Genomic DNA, 21,158 nt, shown 5'->3' with positions numbered 1-21,158 from the left:
CTCTGCTACCCGTGTTCATGACATGATGTCCAGATATGGCTGTTGTGACACACTGTGACTGTTTTGTCTTCTTTTGTAACTAGGGTATTGTTGCTCTTTGACTGACAAATGTGGATCACACCCTAAACATGTCCCTAACGCCCCGTGACAGGGAACTCCCTTCAAGGAGCTGACTTTCCAATCAGCACAGCCCTTGCTTCCATGAAGGTATGTGAACTATACAAGCCCAACCTCTCCCACAGATCTCTGCTAATGGGGAGCACTTCTGCATGGCTCCTGTATTGATGATCTATTGCTGAGTAACCAATTATCCTGAAAATTTGGTGATTGAAAAGAGCAAACATTTAGTATTTCACAATACCTGCAGGTGGGGAATCTGGGAGTGGTTTAGCTGGTGCCTCTGGCAAATGTCTCCTGCAGGCTGTAGTCTTGCTTAGAAGTTTAGAGGGCCATTTTGCAACTCACTGGTGTGGCTATTTCTAGGCATTATAGATCACACGCTTCTAAACTCCACCATATGGGCCTCTCCACAGGGCTGCCCCACAACAGGTGAGAGCAGTGGGTAAAAAAATGTTTAATAAGGAGTGGAACCACAAGCATGTCATTTTGTTAAACCATCTTACTAAAGCATACACAGATGTGAAAAGCATACAAATCTTGCCTGTACAGCTCAATAAATATTCATAAAGTAGACACACTCACGTAACCGCCCAGGGCAAGAATTAGAGCATGACCTACAAGCATCCAGAAGTATCCAGAAGCATCCAGAAGGCCTAGCCTTTCTCTTGGTCATTGCCTTTCTTTTTCTTCCCTAAATCTAGCCACTTCCTGGACTCCTAGCGCCATGTTTGTCTATGGTTGTTGGGGTTTTTTTTCCAGCTCTATTGAGATATAATTGGTAGGTTTGCCTGTTTTTAAACTTTACATAAATGGAATCCTGCCATATGTTTTATTTTGTGCTGGCCCCTTGTTTAACATTATGTGAGGTCCATTTACGCTGTAGCGTGAAGTTGTGATTTAAAAGATGCTGTTTTATAAACATACCACTATATATATATATATATATATATATATATATATATATATATATATATATAAATCTATTCTATCATTGATGTACAATTGGGTTATTTCCAGCTTTTGGGCAATAAAGACAATACTTCTCTAAACATTCTTATACATGTCTTTTGGTGCATACGTGCTTACATTGCCATTGGCCATTGTGGTAGGCTGAATAACAGTCCCCCAAAGATGTCTACATCCTAATCTCCAGAACTTATGAATGTGTTACATTTCATGGCAAAGGGGAATTAAGGTAGCAAATGAAAGTAAACTTGCTAATCAGCTAACTGTAAGATAGGAAGATTAGCCTAGAAGATCTGGCTGGGCCCAACGTAATCACAAGAGTTTACATGTGGAAGAAGGGACGGAAGAGAAGGTCAGAGTGATGCACTGTGAGAATTCATCCACCGTTGCCGGATTTGGGACCATTAACCAAGGTCTGTGAGCAGATTTTAGAAGCTGAAATGACAGGATTTTCCCCTCAATCTAGAGGGAAGAAACTAGAGTCTCCAGAAGAAGAAACATAGCCTTGCTAACACCTTGATTTTAGCCCAAGAGAACCATCTGAACTCCTGAACTGTAGAACTGTATGATAATAAAAAATGTTTAAAGTACTTAGAGATTTAACTCTTTAAAAATAATACAACATAAGAATTCAAAGCCTTAGTTAGGGATAGCAATAAAGACCACTCCTCTCCTCCACCACCCCACCCCCGGGTAGGGGAAATAGAGACCTAGAAAGGACACCACATATCTGGAAATTTGCACCTGATCCTTCAGAGAGATGTCAGATGTGATCCACAGGAAAATGTCTTTCTGAATATCATTTTCTTAAGTTCCCCTTTGAGACCCATTTTTTGTGGCCTTTGTCATGGCCAGTGGCAGATATAGGCGTAATAGTAATTTTTGATGTACTTATTCACTCAGGAGATTTTCTATGACAGCGAAATTTTCTTTGAAGTTCGTAAGATGGTAAATTTGTTGTTTTAAGCCACTGAGTTCATGGTAATTTGTCATGGCAGCAAAGAAAATTAATATAATGATTTTCCTACCAGTAGAAACACTGGGTATGCCTGTGTTCTTCTTTTATAGATATTTCAAACTGTGTTCTAATGTGGTTGTACCAGGTATGTGGGAGTGTTCCCTTTGCTTCTGGTCTTCATCATGGCCTGGGATCATCAGTCTTTTTAACTACAGCCATTCTGTCATGGTATCTCGTTTTTATTTCAATATGTGCATGTCTCTGATTACTAAGGAGGTCAAGTAACTTTTCATATGATCATTGGCCATTTGCTCTCCTCTTTGTAAAGTTCCTGATCAACTCTCTAGCCACGTGATTCCTTTTTGCTGTTGTGAAAGGAGAAGTGGAATTTAGAACATAACCTTCTAGTTGTATTCATAAAACCATTTTGCATTCTCAAGTCACAAAATTGAGATTTTCTTTAATGTTCTATAGGACTTTTTTTTCCTTTTTGCATTCTTCTATAAAAATAAGAAAGAGGGGCACCTGTGGGGCTCAATCCGTTAAGCATTAGACTCTTGATTTTGGCTCAGGTCATGAGCTCAGGATCCTGGGGTGGAGCCCTGCATCAGGCTCCGCACTCAACTCTCTCCCTCTGCCCCGCCCCCTGCTCATCCTCACTCTCTTTCTCAAATAAATAAATAGAATCTTTTAAAAAAATTAAAAAGAAGCAGCTTCTAGCCTGCGTATCACAGCATGGTGGTTTTACTAAGCTTGCAACGCCACACGCACACAGAGTTATGAACACGTATAGGTATCGGGCAGCGCAAAGAAATAGGCGGCAAGTATGAAAGTCCTCAGCAAGTATTTTTAAAAATGGTAGTCGTAAACACCAACAGATTATTGGGATGTTATTTATAGGTTAATAATCTCTGCATGAGGCTATTTCACTCAGAGGCTCTGTGATGAGTGTATTAGGCCTGGTTGTTGAATGTTAAGATCAAAATATGTTTTTCTTGAGCTGATATAACTTCCCAAATAAATCATTCATACAGTCGGTGACTCATACAATCCATTCCAGTGTGCTCTGCTAGTTGTTAGGAGATTTTTATTTAATTTAAGTGTTTTCATTATTGCGGATTTTTATTGTGCACTGTTCAGTTCTGAGTCTTGGGCAATTGTTATAATAAGGTTACTAGTCGGAGGCTGCAGATAAAGAGCAGCAATTCGATAATTAAAAGGCAACCAAGAGTACAATCTGTCAAATAGAAAAAGAAAAAAAGAGTAGATCTGAAAGTGCATGAAGATGAGCTGAAAGCCAAAACTATTAATGCAAAATATGATTATTTCCAGTGGTGAACCAATATGTGTTGCGGCTCCTGTGTTACAGAGGGGATTTTGTAAGATGATCAAACCAGTAGTGTTGGCAGGATGGTCCCGATTTCCATCTTCTTCCAAATCTTAGATGATCTCCTCGCAGAATCCCCCCCCCTTTTTTGACATTTCCAGCGTTTTATTAGATCAGGTTCTACTTCTTCCTCGTCCTATTTATTCCTGTTCTTACCTACCACCACTCCTATCCTTCCCCTTGGCTTTCCATGCTCAGCAAGAGTGAGGTTTTTGAGAGTAAGGATCCAGTTGTTTTCTTTTTTGCTCCTCTTTCTAAATATCTTTTGGAATTACCTGCTTACCTCGGGTCCCATCACCCTAGTTCAAGCCGTAACATCCTACTTTGCCTCCTGTGGACTTCTGGTCTCTCCACATCCATCCTTGCCCCACCCCACCCCACCCCACACTCTCCATACAGCAGCCAGAGGAATCTTGTTGGCACAAAAGATGTTCTCATCATTCCTGCACTTAAAATGGATTGCCCTTACTTCAAACTCCTCGACAAGTGGCCTGAAAGGCTCCACGTAGTCAGGCTCTGGCCCACCTCATCTAGAACCACTCTCCCTCTTCTCTCTGTGCTGCGTTTCAAATCCAAAACCACACTGTGCTTCTTACCACCTCAGGGCCTTTGCACATGCTATTCCTTCCGAGTGTGGAAAGCTTTCTACAGGCTTCTAACCCCTTCTGCCTGGTCAATGGCCACCATTCCTTCAGGCCTCAACCTATCACTTCTTCAGACCAGCCCTCCACGTTGTCCCAGGGTAGGTCAGGTCATGTTACTGTTTGTTCTCAGCAACCTTTATTTACCCTCCCAGGGACTTAGCACAATTGTGTATGTTTAATTGCATAATTCATTTCTCCCTTCAAGTTTATTGAGTGCCCACTATCTGCCTATGTGAGATTGTCAGGGCTGCCGTAACAAAATATCACAGACTGGGAGCTTCTACAACAGAAATGATCTTCTCACAGTTCTGGAAGCTGGGAGTCAGAAAGTAAGGTGCTGGCAGCTTTGATTACTTCTGAGGCCTCTCTCCTTGGTTTGTAGATAACCACCTTCTCTCTCTGTCCCTACGTGGTCTTTCCTCTTTTGTTTTTCTAATGTATTGCTCAAGTGTCTAAATGCTTACCTAGCTGAAAGCAGATGCCTCTTTTGGCAATTTTCACTCCCCTCTTCCATCACACCAAGGACTTCTGGAGGAGGTTTGCACAGTCTCCAGAGGAGTCAGTATGGTCTCCATACCCAAGGGAGCAAATGAGGGTCTCATCTGTCTTCTGCTAGTAATTCTCACTACCATAAGGTATCACTGTTGAAAACTTGCTCTCTGCAGTCTGACCATTGCTATTGATTTGCTCTGGGATCATGATGCCTCCCAGAAGGCTCACCTCCCATCCCAAGCAGCTGTGGCTCTTTCAGGAGACCGATCCCATATCGTCAGTGTTATATTGTATAAGAATACCCTCAGCTTCTTTTAGCTCGTCTCTGCTTTTATTCTTGTTCTAATGGATTATCCCAAAAGTGGTGAGGAAGCAAAGACTTCAAAAGACACTGGAGGAAAGGATTGGTAGGAAAGAAGTTAAAGATGCTGTTTTACACATGAAATCCTTGTATTACATCATGTCAGATAGCCAGAGACTGAAATCTGGAACTGTAATTTACAGTGTGTATCTCTACTGAATCGAATTCCAAAACCCTGGGAGAAGGAAGAATAATCACTCAAGAGTGCAGAGGAGTGATAACAGTTCCATGCTTGTAAGTACTTAGAGAAAAGCACTCTGGATCTGGAACAAGATGACATGGGTTCATGTCCTTTCCTGGCTGTTTCATTAGCTGCGTGAACTTGAGAAGACACTTGATTCCCTTGCCCTTCATCCATATCCGTAAACGTGGGACAATACCGGTCCTTTATATCTTACAATGTTCTCCTGAGAATCAAGTGGATTGATCTGAAAACTGTAAAGCCCTATATAAATATGAGGGCTTTCCAAACAGACTGTAAAAAAATAATAGACTGGGGTTTTTTTGAGCAGTTTTAGGCTGACAGCAAAATTGCACAGAAAGTACAAGGATCCCCTATAATCCCCTCTGCCGTTTCCCCCACTGCTAACAGTTAGTTGCAATTGATAGGTCAATACTGATGTATTACTAGTAACTAAAGGCTGTAGCTTACATTAAGGTTTATTCTTTGTGTTGTAATATGGGTTTTGACAAATGTGTTATGGCACATACCCACTGTTAGGGTATCATACAGAGTAGTTCCATGGCCCTAAAAATGCCCTCTGCTCCACCTGTGCATCTCTTACTCCTCCTCCTCCAACCTCTGATAACCACTGAGTTTTGTACTGTCTTTTCCAGATGTCATATGGTTGGAATCCTATAATATGTAACCTTTTCAGATTGTCTTGTTTCCCTTATAATATGCATGTAAAATTCTTTCATGTCTTTTCATTGATCGCTTGACAGCTCATTTCTATTTATTGCTGAATACTATTCCATTATAAGTGAATTCCCCATAGACTTTTAAAAAAGGACTTTAGTTTTTTAGAGAAGTTTTATTAGGTTTGCAACAAAACTGAGAGGAAGGTACAGAGATTTTCAATATACTCCCTGCCCCTACACATGCAGAGCCTCCACTGTTATCAATACCACTCACTGGAATGGTACCTTTGTTACAATGGATAGACCTACATTGATACATTATAATCACCCTAAGTCATAGTTTACATTAGGATTCACATATGGCGTATATCCTATGGGTTTGCATAAATGTATAATGACGTATTTCCACCATTCATCTATCATATGGAGTATTTTAACTTCCCTAGACTTTTTACTTTAAAAAAAGACTGCATTGTAATAGAGTTAAAATAAATATCAATAGCTCCATTAAAAGGAAAAAGAAGATGCTTAAGGTCCGCTTCAATGGGGGTAGACTGGCAGAGAAGCTACTTTGGCTTCCTGCAGATAGTGTGTGCTGGAGGAGGGAGGTGTTAGGGGCTGGTTGTAAATACAAGCACCACAATATTTCCCCCTCTGCTCCCTCCTGGAAACACAGCACAGCTGCCAGCAACTAGGTCCCCTCGGGCACCTGGGCCATCACCCCAATGCACGATACCTGGGTTTGGTGCTGATGGCAGACTAAGAAAAAAAATGCTAATGTCCTGGATCTCTCAAACCACATCACTCCTGGCTGTATGCCTGACACATAAGAGCATGCAATAAATGCTTGAATGGATGAGTGGCTGAAGAAACAGGATAGGCCTCATCTCTGGGAACTGAGGGAAGGTTCTGGGAGGAGACAGAAAGATCTGGTCATTAATGGTTTTGTGATAAACTCTTGGAGATACTATTGCCAAGCCCAAGAACCCCTTTACCGACTGCTGAGCGCTGCAGAGGGACTGTTTGCATTAGGTTCAAGCCAAGGCATCCCCAGGATCCCTGACAATAAAGGAAATAGCAGCCTGGTGCCAGCCAGGAGATCCAGAGGAAATGAACGCTGGTGTGGATTTATCCCTACCACCTTCTGCAGCCGGATCTTCAGTGCCACCTTGTGGTGCTCCCTCCAGGCTCGCTGCACGGCCCAAGAGCCCAACAGGGCTTCGTGCCCTGGTTTAAAGCTGGGAGGATTAAAGCCTTCCTCTTAAGGTTTAAGATAAGAGACTATGTGGAAATAAGGAATACATTGAGAGCTTTAGAATTAATGTCAGAGAATTTTAAGTCACAGAACTTAATCTCAGCAATTACATACACAATTAGTAGCAAGATTTTGTATTCGTGCTTATCATTTTACAGTTTTGGGAGACTGAGCAATTTTTGGACAATGAGGCCAAGATCAAAGGTTAAAGTTGTGCAAAGGAAATGCAGAACTGAGAAATGGAAAAGAGAATCTGATCCAGCCCCTGACTCCAGACAGGAGACGTGTCATTGCCATTTCACAATTAAGGCAGAAAGGCTTCGTTAAATGCCCAAGGTCAAATACCCAATAAATGCGGCAAGAGCCCTGATTGGGTGGAGTGTCCTTTCTTCTTTTGCTCGGCTGCTTCAAAGTGCCCTCTTTCTTTTGATATTTTCCTGTTTTGCTACAATTGCTCTGATAATCTCCTACAAACAGGTCAGTCTTTATTCTATTTTATACTCGCAAACTGTTCTCCTAAAGGCTGGGGTTACTCTGTCCCCATGCAGGAACTAGAATGCCTGACAATTTTTATAATGTGGATGGCAGTTTATTACATCTGTCATGTACATTAAATATCTGATGTATAATGTCAACCCATATCCTCTTTATCAGTTATAAAATCTTAGGTTCATCACGATACGTAACATTTTAAATTTAATTAATGCAATTCACAATGGATTTTAAAATTTGCATTTTCTTTAAGAGCATGTGGCTTGGAATTGAAAGAACACACATATATTTGGCACGAATACTGAGTGGGTGATAGCACATTCAGTAACCATTTGATCTTCATGACTAGCCCTCCAGATGAGTTAGAGAATTACCTTTGTGTTGACAAAGAAACAGAAATGCAGACATTTTAAGTAAGCACCACCATGATACAACAACTGGACAGAAGGGCGGGACCTTGAACCTGAATTTCCTGTCTTGAAGTCTAGTAATATTTCTGCCACACCACTTCACTCTACCAGAAGAAACCAAGAAGTGAAGTTTTATTCCCAACTTAAATAACACATAAAGCACCATCTACTCACCCTTGGGAAATTTGCATGCTCATCTGTATGTCAGAGGTTCTATCGAATTCTTAATATAAAGACACATGGTTAGCCTAAATGATTCCCAAGCTCATGGCATTATTGTTTTGTTGTTGTTTGGTACATGTGATTAACTGTTAACTTCCTTCTGAAATAGTACTCTACCAGCTTAAAGCATAATTGTATTTTAAAATTCTTGTTTGCGGGATCCCTGGGTGGCTCAGCGGTTTGGGGCCTGCCTTGGGCCCAGGGCGTGATCCTGGAGTCCCGGGATAGAGTCCCACGTCGGGCTCCCTGCATGGAGCCTGCTTCTCCCTCTGCCTGTGTCTCTGCCTCTCTCTCTTTGTGTGTCTCTCATGAATAAATAAATAAAATCTTTAAAAAAAAATTCTTGTTTGTGACTCCCTCGTTCAAGAAAGAATGTAGGAAAGCAGGACTTTGGTGGCATGGTGATGATCTCTATGGTTCTCTATGAAAATGTAAAAGTATCTATGCTGTGGTATCACCTCAGTTCCTTTCTGTGGCATCTATAACATCTCTTCCCTTTTCTTGGAGCACCCCTCCAGTGGCCTCTCTTAACCTGCCCACCTCCATGTCCACCAGGCTTCAAAGTTATCTCTGATACCCATTCTCCTTTCCTCAGTATTTTGCCAGTTTAACGTTAGGGGAAAAATCTAATCAAATTCGTGTTGATTATATTCTGTCCTTAGTGCTTCTGGAGTATTTGCGACTGGAATAAATAAATCTCTAACTGGAAAATTTTAATTAGCTTTGGAGAGATTTAGGGAAAAGAGTTTTAAAGATTATCTGTCTCTCTAACCCTAAACTTTCCTATTCTATTTTTCCATGTCATTCAGCACCTGCCAGGGGATTCAGGGCTGTCCAAACTAGGACTCTCATCCCAGTCCTAAATCTAGGACAGGAGGCACAGATAAATAGATGCAGAAAAAGCATTTGAAAAAAATAATGCAACAACTATTCATGATGAAAACTCTCATAAAACTGGGAAGTTCAGGGAATGCCTTAAGACTGATGAAGGGCATCTATGGTCAACTTATAGCTATGATATTTCTTTTTTTTTAACTTTAAAAAATTTTTTAAGTAAGGTCTACTCACAACATGAGGCTCAAACTTAATGGCCCCAAGATCAAGAGTCATATGCTCTACTGACTGAGCCAGCCAGGCCACCCTATGATCATTCTTAATGTTGAAATTCTGAATAATTTTCTCCTTAGATCAAGAATTAGATGAGAATGCCCATTCTTACAAATCCTATCTTTTAATATTGCTTTATTAAGTAGTAAAATAAGGAAATAAAAAAGAAAATACATTCCGATAAAAAGGAAGTAAAACTGCCTTTATTCACAGCTGACATGATTGTACACATAGAAAACCCTAAGGCCTCTACAAAAAAGAGAAAAAGAATACCATAATTAATAATGGAGTTTAGTAAAGTTGGAGGATCCAAACTGTATTTTTACATTCTAGAAACAAACCATTGGATATTGAAAGTTAAATAGTACCATTTACAATAATACTAAAAACATGAAAAACATCGGGATATATTAAACAAAATGTATGCAAGACACATACACAAAATTTAAGAAACATTACTGATATAAAGACACCTGAGTAAATGGAGAGAGATACTGTGTTCATCGATTGAAATATTCAGTATTGTAAAAAGGTTGTTTCCTCCCCATCAAAATCACGGTAGCCTTTTTTTTTGGTAGAAATTGACAACCTGACTTTAAACTCCATATAGAAATTCAAAGAACATAGAATAGCCAAAGTATTTTGAAAAAGAAAAACAAAATTGGAAGATGTACACTACCTAATTTCAAGGCTTCTTACAAAGCCTTATTAGTCAAGATTGTATTGGCATAAGGATAGACACATAGACCAACAGAACAGAGTCCATAAATAGATCCACGGATCTGTGGTCAAGTGATTTGCAGAAGTATTTCAGTGGGAGAAAAGATAATCATAAAGAAAAAAAAAAAACCTCAACCCTTACATCATGCCATGCACAAAAATTAACTTAAAATAGATCATAGACCTAAATATAAAAGTGAAAACTATAGAACTTCTAAAAGGAAACACAGGAGAAAATCTTAATGATCTTTGGTTAAGCAAAAATTTCTTAAAAAGGCCACATAAAAATGAAGCATAATAGAAAAAAATCAATAAATGGTACTTTACCAAAATCTAAATCCTTTGTTCATCAAAGACACTTATGAAAATGAAAAGGCAAAGCATATATCATGAGAAAATATTTGCAAAACATACCTGAAAAAGGAGTTGTATCTAAAATATATAAAGAACTCTTAAAATTCAATAAGACTAATCACCTAATTTTTCAAAATCTGCAAAATATTTAAATAGATGCCTTGCCAAAGAAGATATATAATAAACAATTAGATCCATTAGGATGTCTACAATTTAAAAACTGACATACTAAGTGTTGGTAAGGACGTGGAATCACAAGATCTCTCATAGACTGCTGGTGGGAATGTGAAATGTACAACCGCTCTGGAAAATAGTTTGATAGGTTTTTTTGTTTTTTTTTTTTAAGATTTTATTTATCTGTTTGGGCAGTCCCGGTGGCTCAGCGGTTTAGTGCCGCCTTCAGCCCAGGGCGTGATCCTGGAGACCCAGGATCGAGTCCCATGTCAGGCTCCCTGCATGGGGCCTGCTTCTCCCTCTGCCTGTGTCTCTGCCTCTCTCTCTCTCTCTCTCTCTCTTTCTGTCTGTCTGTCTGTCTTCATGATTAAATAAATAAAATCTTACAAAAAAAGATTTTCTTTATCTATTCATGAGAAGAGAGGCAGAGACATAGGCAGAGGGAGAAGCAGGCTCTCTGCGGAAAGCCTGATGCAGGACTCAATTCCGGGACTCCAGGATCACGACCTGAGCCAAAGGCAGACACCCATCCACTGAACCACCCAGGACCCCCAGTTTGATAGTTTCTTAAAAAGCCAAATATATACTTATCATATAACTCAGCCATTACATTTCTATGCATTCACCCTTAAGAAATGAAAACATAAACAATAGCACAGAGACTTGAATACAAATATTAAATGCAGCTTTATTTATAATAGCCCAAACTTTAAAATGACCTAAACATCTGTCAGTGGGTGAGGGGATAAACAAATTGCAATAGACTCTGAGTGTAGTCTACTACTGGCAGAAAGAAGAACAAACTGCTCATACACCCAACAATGTGGATGACTCTTACAGACAGTATGTTGAGAGAAAGAAACCAGGGACAAAAGGCAACTACTGGGTAAATCCATTTATATGAAACTCTAAAAGAGAGAGATGTAATTTAGAGTGGAAGAAAGTAGAGTCGTGGCCACTTGCTGCGGGGGCACACCGGGGTCATGAGAAAGTTGGCTAGGAAGAGAGAGAAGACACCAGGCCAGTGATGGAAATGTTCTGTATCTCCACTGTGGCCATTATAGGAATATGTACATCCATCAAAAGTCACCAATCTGTACACTTAAAAAGGTGCATTTTGTCATAGGTAAATTATATGTAGCAGGGAATTGCAAGATCAGAAGTGGTAGGTTTTGGTATATTTTTATGTTGAAGTAGATGGGTTTTGAGTAGGTTTATATACTAAGAGGGAAGGACAGTGGAGATGGAGGGAAAAAATACTGTGGGGAGATTACTGATGAGACAGTTTTCTCAGGAAGAAGGGGTGCTGTGCAAAGCACAGGTGGGTGCATGAGCCTTGGGTAGGAGGAGGGAACATTCTCTCCCAGAGCTTACGGTGGAGGAAGGTGATATGTGGTATTGAGTAAATATGCATGTAATTTAGTATGTGGGAGGTCAGAAAGTGGAGGAAGTTCATGGTTCATTCAATCCTTAATATTTATTTTATGCCAGGTACTATATATATCTATATCTGTATCTGTATCTATATCTGTATCTGTATACGGATGTGGGTACTCTGCAGGAAAAAAAGAACGTTGTCACTGCCCTTACAGAATTTAGAACAGTTCGGTGGGAAGAGGGAACAGGCATTAAATAGCCACACAACTGAATATATAATCGCAGATTATTATGAATTCCATAAAGGACATAGGAGCTATGGAAGAGTGTAGCAGGAGAAACCTGATTTAGACAGAGGATGCAGGGGAGGTCCTTTGGGTGGAATAACCATTAGGCTGGGGGGAGGAGAATGAGTCAGAGCAGGGTGATGAGGGGCTGCAGTAGAGGCTTAAAGTTGGAAAGATTTTGGTACATTTTGGTACAGAAACATAGTTATGGGTGAATTTCTTTCATTTTATAAGAAAATGAAACCATGGAATATAAATGTGTATGTAAATTTCTAATCATTAGAGAGCTCTTTATGGCTAAGATTCATTCCACATAAAATTCAAGGTTTTTTGTTTTGTTTTTCACGTAAGACATACCATAAACCAAGTAAAAGGCAAATAATCCAAGAAGATGTTTGCAGCAAACAAATCACAGGATTATCATCCTAAATCTGTAAAGAGCATGTATCAAATTGATGAGAAAAGCATTAAAATTTCAGTAGAATCCAGTTACTATAATCTTTCTAAAATGTGGTATTTTGATAATTTAGATGCACTTAGAAAATTTTAAAATAAACATAGAAGGCATGTTGGGAAAATATAAAAATATAAGTTAAAGACAGAGCAAATAATTTTTAGAAGAGAGAATTAAAATGCTTTGATGGATTAAAAAGTATTTTTACTCATAAACAAAGAAATGTACATTGAAAAAAATGAAATGCCATTTTCCTGACAATTAAATAAGTAGAAATTGGGGAAAAACATTAATGGTGTTGGTTGGTGGTGAAGGTGCTATCCCAAACAGATAATGGGAATATAAATTGGTTATATAAGTTTTTATTTTATTTTAAAGATTTTGTCTATTTATTTGTTTTAGAGAGAGAGCAAGCGAGCAAGCTCAAGTGAGGGGAAGGACGGGGGGTGAGGGAAAGAGAGAATCTCAAGCAGACTCACCACTGAGTGTGGAGCCTGATGCAGGGTTCAATCTCACACCCTGAGATCATGACCTGAACTGAAATCGAGTCAGACACTTAACTGACTAAGCCATCTAGGCACCCTGGTTATAAGTTTTGGGAATATGCATCTGGATCCTCCAATATATTTCCTCTGATTCCAGCTGTAAAAATTAACCCTAGGAATGCAATCATAAATGACTCAGAAGATCTTCATTTGTTTTTTAGTTAAAACCTTAAAGCCCTATCTTTTAACAATGAAGGGATATTAAACAGTGATATATCCAAATGTTGCAATATCATACATTAATTAAAAAGGGATTTTAAAAATATTGTGATCTGGGGCACCTGGGTGGCTCAGTGGTTGAGCATCTGCCTTTGGCTCAGGTCGTGATCCCGGGGTCCTGGGATTGAGTCCTGAATCATGCTCCCTGTAGGGAGCCTGCTTCTCCCTCTGCCTGTGTCTCTGCCTCTCTCTGTCTCTCATGAATAAATAAATAAAATCTTTAAAAATTTTGTGACCTATGGCCACCTAGAACTATGCTATGCCACCACTGAGGGCAAGAGACATTGCCTACTACTCTACCCCAAAGACCTCAGATTGGCTGGTGCGCTCCATTAATCCCATCACAGTGAAGGAAGGGCACTGGGCACTGTACCCTCCACCACAAGAAGGCACATATTTTTGAGACAATAAATAAGAGATTTGTGTGTGCTGGCAGGGGATCACTTTACAGGTGAATGAAAAGTTTGAATGTATTCAGAGCGTGAGAAGCCTTCTTTGCTGCTGATCAACAGCAGCAACTGTGTCCTTCAGCTCTTAAGACCTAGCAGATCTAGTGCTCCTGGTGCCTGGGGCAGATCAGGATGTTGAATGGAGCTCACAGCAAGACCCCCGTGAAGGATTCACAGATTTGCTTTTCTTTTCCCCTGCCTGTCATGCCTTGCCAGAACCACTGTCTGGGGACATATCAGAGGCCTTAAAAACGGTCATGGTGTCTTGCACAACATTGCTTCTAACCAAGGAATCCAAGTTAGATAATGGGTTATAGCCCAAGAGAATCACTGGTCTTATCATGCACCCAATACCCAGAAGCAGCTGGTCTTATAGAATAGTGGAATGCTCTATTAAAATGCACTCGTGCCTCCAGCTGGTTAAATAAGCACTTTCAATAAGAAGTGCTGCCTGCAAGATTGAGAATATTCTTTGAAGCAGCACCATATACAATGCTCTTCTTCCTTTAGCCGGAATACATGAGTCAGGGAATCAAGTAGTAGAATTGGGAGTAGCACAACTCACAAATACCCAGTGACCTCCTTCTAAAATGTTTACTTCATGTCCTCATGGTATAAAAAACTTAATATCCAAAATAGAAATGCTGGTACCAAGAGGGTAATATTTTTATGGGACTTGAAGCTTAGACTACAGACTGGGTATCATATCTCATGAGGTCACTGGATAAACAGGCAAAAATCAGGGTTATGCTGTAAGCCAGTGTATCTGACACATCTTATCCACCAGTTCATGTCTTTTGATCCCACCTGTCTACTGTTCCAGCTGCCACTGTGGCAACCAGCTTTGTGTGTGCTCTGACCGACTTTGGAGAGGCACAGCCAGACTGCACCCATCTTGAGTGCACGTGCTTGAGCGATGGAAATATCCCTGGCTTCCTTGTTGATACTGCTGTGAGAGCCTGCTCACCACCCATACCTGCACTTTTCCACACCCTGTGGGAAGTTAACAGCCTGACCGTGCAAGGCAGAGCTGACGGATAGATCCTTCACCTACTTCTCCTTCACAGGCTGACTCTGAGACTTAGTTGATGTGGATTTTTGGAGGACAGTCCTATTGGGTGAAGCAACTGGTCACATTTAAAAGTGGCCAGCGTTTGCTGCCTCACCCCTTGTTCCTCCTCATCTTCCTCCTCCCTAGGAGTGCATATTTTAAAGGGTAACAGCACATTAGCTCTCAGCCTCAGCCTCTGCTTTTGTAGAACCCAGCCTAAGATAACTAGCAACGCGCAAGGGGGCATGGATGAGCACGTACATGCATGTACACACACGGGCAAACACACACTGCCTCATACAAATACCATTGAATGTGTAGAGGAAGGTTTTTGGAGAAAAACTTACAGCAGCAGCAAAAGAAGAAGGGAAGAGAAGGAAAAGAGTATTCATGATATGATTCCACAAACTCTCATTATTCCATTTTGAGATGTGCTTAGATGAGGCACAGCTGGACATACCATGGGAAGTCCTCCAATACTGAAATACTATCCCTCTACTTTCCATATTTCTAGGGAAATTGGGAGAGGGACAGGAACATCTGGTCTACTATGTGACAAAGGGAACATCTTACTAGGGAAATAACTAGGATCTGGAGCTCAGCTGGGAGAGTCTACACCTGATGCCGGATCCAGCATTCTTTGTTGAGCTGGCTGAGTCCCACTGACTCAGCTTGTAGCCAAGCCTGCATAAAGTAGAGATGGGAAAGAGTCACCAGGGACCTTAAGCAAGAGATCTGTCTCTCCTGGTGAGGGACTTTTGCCCAGTTTTCAAGGACAAAGTTTGTCACTATACAATGAGAGCGGGGAGTTATATGCATGAGTCCCGGGGGATCCCCAAGCATCCCCAAGCACTCCTTTATATTGCCATGCCTAAGGACAAATATAATGAGGGACTACTGACTCTCTATCCAGGCAGGACCTTGAACTCAATGCCCCCGGAATGAAGATTTGATCTCTCTCCTCAAATTTTAATCAGCTTGTCCTAAGGTAAGAAAGTGTGGAATTGGTAGCAGAGGGGCAGGTTATAGTCACTGCTGCAGGTCAGACGCTAGTGGCAGAACAAAGACTGCAACCTCCACCCATGTTTATAGATTTTCATTTAATTTCCTTTGCTTTCCTCTTCCTTTGGGTGCTTTTAGGATTTTGCCTTTAGTGTTCTGCAGTTTCGGTCTGTCTGCTATATCTGCCAGTAATTTGAATACTGCTTTTTCCTATTCTCTATTCTCTCCTTCTAGAGATACCACTAGATGGTTATGGGATCTTCTCATGGTCTCTTGCATAACTGTTAACTCTCTTTTATATTTTGCCTCTCTGGTGAATGAAATAAAAGGAGAGATGTTCCATGTTCATGGATAGAAAGATTGAATATTCTCAAGATATTGGTTCCTCCGAATTTTATCCATAGGTTCATTATAATCCCAATCAGAGTCTCAACAAGTTGATTTGTGGATATTGGCAAAATGATTCTAAAGTTTAAATAGAGAGGCAAATGACCCCAAAATAGCCAATATGATATTAAAGGAGAAGAACAAAGTTGGAGGACAGATGCTACCCAACTTCAAGACTTACTATAAAGCTACAGTAATCGGGATCCCTGGGTGGCGCAGCGGTTTGGTGCCTGCCTTTGGCCCAGGTCGCGATCCTGGAGACCCGGGATCGAATCCCACGTCGGGCTCCCGGTGCATGGAGCCTGCCTCTCCCTCTGCCTGTGTCTCTCTCTCTCTCTCTCTCCTCTCTCTCTCTGTGACTATCATAAATAAATAAAAATTAAAAAAAAAAGCTACAGTAATCAAGACATTGTGGTATTGGGGAAAATAGATCAATGGAACAAATTAGTCCAGAAATAGAGCCACATGAATAAAATGAACTGATTGGAAAAGGAACAAAGGAAGTATAGTGAAGAACAGTTGTCTCTTCAACAACTGGGCACGCACATGCAAAAAATAAAAAATAAAAAAAGACTCTAGACACAGACCTTATACTTTTCACAGAGATTACCTTAAAATGCATCATAGGCCTAAATGTAAGATACAAAACTATAAAACTTCTAGAAGGTAACACAGGAGAACACCTAGATGACCATGGGTTTGGTGATGCCTTTTCAGATGGAACACTAAACATGATCCCTGAAGGGAGAAGTTAATAAGCTGGTCTTTATTAAAATGAAAAAAGTATTTTGTGCAAGAGGCAGTGTCCAGAGAATTAGAACACAAGCCACAAACCGGGAGAAGACATCTGCAAAAGACACATCTGGTAATGGACAGCTATTCAAAATACACAATGCACTGTTAAAACTCAACATTAAGAAAACAACTTGAGGGATCCCTGGTGGCACAGCGGTTTGGCGCCTGCCTTTGGCCCAGGGCGTGATCCTGGAGACCCGGGATCGAATCCCACATCGGGCTCCCGGTGCATGGAGCCTGCTTCTCCCTCTGCCTGTGTCTCTGCCTCTCTCTCTCTCTCTCTGTAACTATCATAAATAAATAAAAATTAAAAAAAAAAAAAAAAAAAGAAAACAACTTGATTTTAAAAATCGGCCAGAACCTTTACAGACACCTCATCAAAAAAATATATAGATGGCAAACAAGTCCATGAGAGATGCTCCACATCACGTGTCAGCAGGGAAATGCAAATTAAAACAACAGTGAGATACCACTACACACCTATTGCAATGGCCCAGCTCTGGAGCACTGGATACACCAAGTGTGGAGCAACAGCAGCACGCACATTGCCGACAGGAATGCAAAATAGTATGTCCACTTTGGAAGACCGCTTGGTAGTTTCTAAACTTATTCTTACCATACAAGCCAGCAATCACACTTCTTGATATTTACTCAAAGAAGTTGAAGACTTATATCCACACAAAAACCTGCACACAAATGTTTATAGCAGATTCATTCATAGCTGCCCCAACTTGGAAGCAAACAAGATGTCCTTTAGGAGGTGAATAGATAAAGAAACTGTGGTCCATGCAGACAATGGAGTATTATTTGGTGCTAAAAAGGAATGAGCTCTCAAGCCATGAAAAGACATGGAGGAACTTTCAATGCATATTGCAAGGTGAAAGAAGCCTATTTGAAAAGGCTACATAATGTATGACTCCAATTATATGCCATTCTGGAAAAAGTAAAACTATGAATACAAAACAGTCAGTGGTTGCCAGGGTGGGAGTGGGGCGAGATAAAGGGGCACAACACAAAGGATTTTTTAGGGCAGTGGAATTACTCTGTACAATATTATAATGATGGAAATATGTCATCATACTTTCTTTAAACTCACAAGATGTACAGCACCAGGAGTGAACTGTAGGGTAAACTGTGACTTCAGGTGATTATGATGTGTCAAAATAGGTTCATCAATTGTAACAAATTATAACTACCACTCTGGTGAGAGATGTTGATATTGTAGGAGGTTGGGCAAGTGTAGGGGCAGGGACAGAGATGGAGAATCTAACTTCCTCCCAGTTTAAACTTAAAACTGCTCTCAAAAGAAAAAAGTCAAAAAAATTGACTCAAAACTCATTATGGATACAATTACGCCCTTTTTGCTCCAGAATACTTAGAATGGAGTTATCCTGGGAGACTGGGTTTTGCAAAATAAAATTAGAGACCTCGTTTGATACAATCAGTGGGGACCCCACCTTTGTTGCTTTTTCACTCCTGTATTAAACACACAGCCAGAAAGTGCCAGCTAGGGCCAGATGTCACCAGGAGGAGTAGGTGGGAAAGGATGACAAAGAGATACATTAATAAGAGAAGTCCCATTCAGAAAAAGGCAGGGCCCATACAGATCACAGGCGAGAATGGGCATTACAGAGAAGGTCTTATGAAATCTTGTATTACATTGTGGAAGATATCCTCTCTCCTAGGAACCTGCTGGTTCCTTAAAAGGCCTCATTTACATGTCTCCAATCTGGCTGTAGTAATTGCAATGGATAGTAAAGGTCACAAAAAGGAAGAGATTTTAAGCATAAATACCACAAGAACATCATTTTACACTTTTTCTTAGGGGAAATGAAGTAGTCTAAAGAGGAATTTGTATGCATAGAATAAGTAAACAGACCAAAAATGAATGTTGAAAGAATTCATACAAAATTTTCTATGAGAGAAGTTCTGACTGGGGACCACTTAGTCCCACAGGCAGGTTTCATCTGAGATGCTACATATAAGGCTTTTGTGGTGATGAGCATTATCACCTTTAACTCTTTTAGTGAGTCTATGGACAGCAAGCATGGCACAGGTCCAGGGGAATGGCTGAAGAGTGATTTTAGGAATAAAAGGTTAGGCATACCGTTGATATCAGTAGTCTCTGCCATTTACTTTCACTTGTATTCCTCATAAAAACCTAGCATCTTTTTAGAAACACTGTCCTGGGGCACCTGAGTGGCTCAGTTGGTTAAGCATCTGCCTTCAGCTCAGGTCATGATCCCAGTGTCCTGGGATCGAGCCCCATATCTGGCTCTCCACACAGTGGGGAGCCTCCTTCTCCGTCTCTCTGCCTGTCTCTCCCCCTGCTTGTGTCTCTTTCTCTCTGTCAAATAAATAAATAAAATCTTTGAAAAAACCCAAAATGAAACAATGTCCTTACTATGTCTTCTACCCACCAATAACCTGTGGCTTGTAGTTTATCAGTTTAGTGCTCTTGGCTTCAAGAAACAGAAAACCCTGACTCTAACAGGCTTATACAATAAGAGAATTTATTATTTCATGTAATAGGATGTCCAGAGTTTGAGCAAGCTCCAGGCACGGTACAACCATGTCGCTCAATGATGTCATCGAGGATCCAGGTTCTTTCTGTTTTTTTCCCTTCCATCCTCTGTGAGTTGGCATGGGCCCAAACTGGTTCCCTTCACGGCTGACCGGGAGTTGTGGCGGTGATGCAGGTAGGCTGGGTCCGAGCACTCAGAAGAGGGTCCCGCAGGACCAGCCAAGGTAGGCCTTGGCTCATGCAGGACAGAAATCAAATGCAAGCCAGAGAAAGTGAAAACTGAGATTATTGAGTAGTGTGAGTGACCGGTAAAGAATAACAGACGGAGTGTCTGGGAGACTCAGAAAGCAAAGGACAATGAGTCTTGTCATCGCTTGGGGTTAGGGGTTTATATTGCAAAAGGCATCTAGTGTACATGTTCCTTTAGAAATCCAGGGTAGAGTCTGATCAAAGGCAGGTGACAGGTGAATAATAGGTGTTATAAATTCCTGAAGGTAGGGGTATTGATGCCAGCGCCAGTCAAGGTTTGACTGAATTTAATGTCCTGGAACACGTTCCAGATCTGGCTCTTCTTAGGTGCTATTAGGTGTTTGGGGCTTAGGGCATAACTTGAGAATGGTTAACTTTCTTGTTTCCTCCTTGAAGTGGGAACATAGTTTCTTTGGCTTATTCAGAGGCAAAATATAGAACATGAGTAAATGGGGCTTAGCAGAAAAATAGCAGAGATGGAGCCTTTCTGTCTTTTCTTTTTTTCTTTTTTACAAGAGGGAGAGAGTGTGCAAGTGGGGGGAGGGGCCGAGGGGGAGAGAAAGAATCTTAAGCGAGCTCCACATCCAGCACCGAGCCCAATGTGGGGCTCAGTCCCACAACCCCTGAGATCAAGACCTGAGCTGAAATCAAGAGTCAGACACCAACTGAGCCACCCAGGTGCCCCTGGACAGAGCCTTTCTAAGACGGAGTCCCTTCAGCTTCTCCACTTCAGCAATTTCAGGTATTATGTACATGTACGGTCTTACCTGAGGGAAAAAGTAAGACCTTCTCTTTAATTCTCATTGCAGCTGTATCGAGATAGAGATCCTACACCACGCAATGGTCCCCTTATTGTACTCCTAGAGTCGTGCAGCCACCACTACAACCAACCCTAGCACACTTCATCACCCCAAAAAGAAGTCTTTCCATTGGCATTTTCCACTTCTTTCCAACCACCCGGACCCCAGCCCTGGGCAACCTCCACTCTCCATGTCTAAGTACGTGCTAATTCTGGATGTTTCGTGCAAACAGAATCCCATGGTATGTGGTCTTTTGTGACTGGTTTATTTCACCAATCATAGAGCATAACCTTTGTAGGGCTCATCACCATCACTTTCTTGAATTCCCCACCCCCTTCAACAAGATTGAAACCTTTCCTGAGATCTTTCAGCAGATTGGCCCTTAAGACTCTGGTCTACGTAGAGCTACATGCTCAATTTTTCATCCAAGCACTGGCAGTGGAGGAGGAATTACTTTCTGTATCTTAAACTGATATAAACCCCCTCCTTGCAGTAT

The sequence above is a fragment of the Canis lupus genome, chromosome 16, assembly GCF_003254725.2.
Source record: "Canis lupus dingo isolate Sandy chromosome 16, ASM325472v2, whole genome shotgun sequence".
Classification (NCBI taxonomy): domain Eukaryota; kingdom Metazoa; phylum Chordata; class Mammalia; order Carnivora; family Canidae; genus Canis; species Canis lupus.
This window is presented reverse-complemented; position numbering follows the sequence as displayed.